Genomic DNA, 6262 nt, shown 5'->3' on the forward strand with positions numbered 1-6262 from the left:
CGGATTACCGGGGTTAACTACGCTTTTTAATACCCGGATTCGATGAGGGTATCCGGGCTAGCACATGGCGGTTCCCGGTTTTTCTTGTTGAACCGGCTGGGTCGGTCCGGGTCTAACAACCTTGCACAAAAGTGTTGTTTGGATTTATTAGTTTTCTCCAACATCACAATTTTTTTATAAAAAAAACAAGAATTTAAGTATAATGTTTATGAGATGTAACATATATATTGCAAATTTCATAAATTTAAATGAATATAAATTAATCAGGATGTGTGGAGAATAAATAGCCGTGAATCATATGGACACTATGATAAATAACTGTCATGTCTTTTGAATTGAGAAATATAACAATATTTTAATTTAAAAAATTTGGTATGATTTATGTGAGATAGGATAAATTGAATTTTCTTTTCTTCAATTTTAATTTTAATTTTTTAATTTTTTTTATAAATTGTATATTTTCAATTTCAATTATGATTTTTTAGACCCTTCATTAATTAACTGGGTATAATTTTTTTAAAAGTGATTAACAACAAATCATATTGTTCTTTTTATTTGTCATCTTTGAAAAACATGAATTTCTTCTGATCTAAGTAATAAAAAAAATATTGTTTATTTTTATATTTCTTAATATGATACAATCGGATAATTTGCATGGGTTACATAGGTTTAAGATATAAACTATTATTCAATATATATATATATATATATATATAACCTTTTTTTTATTAAAATTGAGTTGATTCAAGATCAATCCAAGAATAAATTTACAATATATATGCTCCAAAGGTCATACTAATTACACTACATAATTTAATAAAACTATTTTGAAAATAATAATTAATCATCTTTTAGATTATTTTAAATGACCATTAATTATTTAATATATTACTTTAAAGCATCTTCTTATTTAAGCCTTTTATTAAAAAAAGTTCCCATTTCGTCATCCATGAAAAAGAAACAGAAGGCGGGGGCCACGAGAACCACATAACCTGAAATATTTAATTTTGAAATCATAAATCATCACGGTTAGGAATTAAGCTCCAATTTCCACTTCTCATTTTTCACCCTTCTATGTTTTTAGTTTTTTCAATTAAAAAATCAAGACTTATATTGAGAAAAATGAGAGTTCGATTCCTCATGACTGTGCTTTCCAATTTAAAAAGGGTGAGGACAATGTGACAATTCTGAGAAGACGTATATTCAAAAACTTATTTACTTTTTTTTTAAAAAATTTCTCACATATGGTTGTCAATTATCATTTTTTAATATTTTATAAGAAAGTTTGATAAAATTTATGATTATTTCAGGTTAAATATTATTATTAAGATATATAAATGTTAAATAAATAATAAAAATTTTAGAAAAATTATTGAGTAAATTTTTTTAAATATGGGACTGTTATTGACGGTTTTCTCCAACATCTAAGATTTAAGAATTTAAAATAATGTTTTTAAAATTTAACATATTTGAATACCACAAATTAAAATGAATAGAAAGATTATGATGTGCAGAAAATAAATAATAATGAATCACATGGAAAACATGTTAAATAATTAATATTTTTTTAATTGAAATAAATAGTAATATTTATTTTTTTAAAAAATAACTTTATAATATATAATTTATTTTTTATTTTTTAAAATTTAAGCTTATTACTCATCTAAATGGTTTAGAACTTTTATCCTCTACATTGAAATTTTCTGACCATATTTAGTTAATACTTTTTAAAAGTTTTTTGAAATATAATTACTCAGGAATTCTCATGTTCTTTTTAACATAAATTTCAATTTACTCGTATAATGGCAACAGTAATAAATTAAAAGGGTTTTGTATATATATATATATATATATATATTCTATAATTTTGGATTTCTTTAGATGGGCTTTAGGATAAAATTGCATGACTTTTTCAAATATATATATATACACACATGGTTTTGATGTGATACTTATTATGTGTAAATTTTAACGCATGATATAACTTATTTTTACTTATATAAACCTCCAACAATAATCTGTTGCAAAAGAAAATTTAAACTTTTGATATCTAAGTTAAGTGTTGATATTAGTTTCCCTTCCCTAATTTTTTTTTATATAAATATTCATAAAATAAAATATAACAAAGGAAAAAAAAATATAATATTGAGAGGAAAACAATAAAATAACAATATTTTGAACTATGAGAGGAAATCAAAAATAATTTCAAATTAATTAGATCGATATCAAAACTGATAAAAGTAAGCATCAATTTTTTAAGTATTATATTCAAATGGAAAATTGATACTCAGAAATGCTAGTTATTAGGCTATCTTCAACTCAAAACTCTATATTTTACACTCCAATACACAAAAATACAAAAATACAGCTTCTACAGTAAAAGTTTCTCCAACCACAATCTCTATTTTTAACTCTAAAATAGAATATTCTAAAAATATTTTTCTCACTTCATACTTTTATATTCATACTATTAATAAATTTAATCATCCTTAATTTTTCACTTTTAAACATTGAATTTAAATATTATATTATTTAAAATATAAATTTTATTTTTATATTTTTTATAAATATTTATTAAATATAAATTTGATTGATAAACTACAAATATAAATATAAACATTACATTACATTAATTACTTAATAAAAACATAACATACAAACAAGCATCATCAGTGAAAACAACACATTATTAAAAACTAAAGTAGTACACAAGCTTTTAATTATCTTCGTTATTTGTATAGCGCAACCACAAATGTTCAATAAATGCATTGCGAAGTGCAATATGAGCATCTTTGTCCTTAATTTGCCTGTAACGACCAAGAAATTGTTCAAATCGAGCATCTTCATCTTGTACCAATTCAACTATTGGGGTCGACACTTCACTTACATCCACGATTGGTGCATTGAGATCTTGTTCATCCTCAACTATCATGTTGTGCATAATAATGCATGCAGTCATTTTGTCGTGTAAGATATTTTTCCTCCAAAACCGTGTTGGTCCTGCCACAATTGCAAAACGAGATTGTAGAACACCAAATGCCCTCTCGACATCTTTTCTGCGTGCTTTTTTTGTCTCATTGCAAAATATTTTTTCTTCGGAGTTCGTGGTTGATGAATAGTTTATACAATAGTAGACCATTTTGGATATATGTTATCAGCTAATTAATATCTCATATGATATTCATTTGCTTGAATAACGTAATGAGCAGGAGGAGCAATACCTTGTGCTAGGTTGGAGAACAAATTCGAAGACTCCAAAACATTTATGTCATTGTTGGTACTTGGCATACCAAAATAAGTGTGTCTATCCAAAGATCATAGTCATCTACTTCTTGAAGAATAATGGTTGGACATCCATACCTTCCTCTATATTGTCTAGCCCATGCTGTGGGACAATTTTTCCACTTCCAATGCATATAATCCACACCTCCTAACATTCCCGGAAAGCCACGTTGTTCTCCAATGTGTAAGAGTCTTGCGATATCAGTAGCATTAGGTGATCAAAGATATTGTTCACCGAAAATCTCTACGATAGCTCGACAAAATCTTTTGAAGCTTTCAATTGCAGTTGATTCACCGATTTTGATATATTCATCTGTAGCATCAGCTTGTAAACCATATGCCAGCATTCGAAAAGCAATAGTATTTTTTTGTAAACTAGATAACCCAACTCGACCTAGACCATCACAGTGTTGTTGGAAGTAATTATCATGGTCTTTAACTGCCTCAACAATGCGAAGAAACAAACTTCGTGACATCCGATATCTTCAGCGAAACATTTCAGCATTGTAGCGTGGATTCTCCGAAAAGTAATCATTCCACAAATTGCGAATGGCTTTTTCACGGTTACAATTGATAACAACATGCCCTGGAATAGAGCCACCATGGGAGCGACGATTGTTCAGATGACTAACGGTTAACTCTAATATCATGTTATTATTTTGAATAACACGATGCATTGCATCTTCTTCCACTGAAAATAGATCATACATCCATAACATATTGTCATCATCATCTGAAGATGATGATGACAATATGTTATTTTCAGTATTCGAAGTTTATCCAATGTTGTAATTCATTTTGAGTATATGTTTATGGCTCTATGAATGGAAAGAATAATAAAAAGGTCAATTTATAAGAATTGGGGACATTATTCAATTCTCTTATCTTCTGGCTGTGACAAGATAGGGTTTGGTGAGATGATATCAAATCTAACGGTGTCGGTGCGGATAAAATCCATCCAATGGTTGCTAAGAAGATAAGATAGTACATTATTCAGTTTTTTATCTTCTGGCAAATTTGGTGAGATGATATCAAATCCAACGGTGTCAGATAAAATTCATCCGTTGCTAAGAAGATAAGATGGCAAGTTATTATTATTATTATTATTATTATTATTATTATTATTATTATTATTATTATGTCAAAAATCTAATAGAAATCTCAAAAATAAAAAAATTAGCATTTAAAAACATTTATAGTTATTAATTTATTTTGTTAAATACATTTTATGAAATTTATCTAATAATATTTTCAAAACTGAATATTTATTGATATGAAATTAAATTTAAAGCTTGGTAAAATAATTGATTTTCATTAAAAAAAAATAACGGTTAGAATTGAAGAGATCTTAATAAATAAGAAAATTATATTTTCTATAATATAGAAATAATTAATCTAAAAATATTTTAAATAATTCTATTACAATGAATTAATTGTTAATATTATCTCACAAATTTTAATTACAATAATAATAAAAATAAAAAAATATTTAAAAATTAATATTTATGTGAGACTTCAAATTTAAGGTTCGGTATAGGATGACTCCACAGAATCAAAATTGGGTGTGAATTAGAGCAACCCACACATAAATTTAACCTCAAATTTGATATTTGAGTCTTGCATTGAAGATGGCCTAACAGATGAACAGCATGTCTTTCTGATAGATAGATGAAGGCTAATAAAATATAGTTAAAGGTGTAGTACTTTAAGAATTTTCTCCAAATCACTTATTTGTTATCGTAATATATGAAAAATGACTATCACCTTGTATGAAAATGTTATAAATTTATTAACAATATATAATATACATTTTTTTTATGAAGTTATTTTTCTTGCTATTTTTAATGAGTTTCAGTATGATGTACACCCATAAACCTAAATTTTGTAGTATCAGAGAGAAAATAAATAAATAAATATATATATATATATATTAAGTCACGTCTTTTACAAATATCAATATTCAGTCGTTAGATAAAAATCCCAACGGCCTGTAATGCACTAACATAGCAATGCAAATAGTTCCATGAATAATGAGAATTAATGGTGTTAAGTGGACTAAGAGCACAACCCAACTACTCGTTGACCGTTTATCATCTGGTACAATTGCTTGAACATTATGACCCTATTTCATTTTCTCTCCCCACATGTTTCTCTTTGTCTCTCTCCTTTCGCTTCCCTCTATCTTTTCCTAATTTGTGAAAGTTTACGTTTCTCTCTCTCTCTCTCTCTCTCTCTCTATATATATATATATATAGAACTTCGGTAAAAGAAAAAAAAATTATATTTAGAAGAAAGAATCACAAATAAAGTTTAGGTTGTTCGTAAAATTAATCTTTTATCCCTTGTTATTCCACACCTCTAATTTTTTTATAGTTATTCCACACCCTTGGATGGAGGTTTTTGGGGTAAGGTAAGAGAAGGGTTTTTAAAAATCTATGCTTGGGTAGGAGATTTTAGGGGGAGGTAAGGATTGAGAGGGGTTAATGAAGGTTTCAGAACCTCCACTTTTCTCTCATTTCTCAACCCTCCAAATTGGGGGGTTGGGGAGGTTTTAGGTACCAATATTTTTTTATTGACCAAAATGCCCATACTCATTTACAAAAATTACAAGATATTTAATTAATTAATAATATAATACTAATTAATATTGTTATATTAATTAATATCATTATTAATATTATTATATCAATTAATAATATTATATAATATTAATTGTATAATTGTATTAATTAATATTATTAATAATAATATTAATTATATTAGTTAATATTATTATATTATTTAATTATATTAATTAATATTATTATTAATTAATATAGTAATAATTAATGGTGAGATTTAATTAATTTATATTATTATATTATTTAATTATACTAATTAATATTGTTATATTACTAAATATCATTATTAATATTATTAATAATATATTAATTATATTAATTATTAATATTAATAATGATATTTAGTAATATTATGTTTT

The sequence above is a fragment of the Dioscorea cayenensis genome, chromosome 10, assembly GCF_009730915.1.
Source record: "Dioscorea cayenensis subsp. rotundata cultivar TDr96_F1 chromosome 10, TDr96_F1_v2_PseudoChromosome.rev07_lg8_w22 25.fasta, whole genome shotgun sequence".
NCBI lineage: Eukaryota > Viridiplantae > Streptophyta > Magnoliopsida > Dioscoreales > Dioscoreaceae > Dioscorea > Dioscorea cayenensis.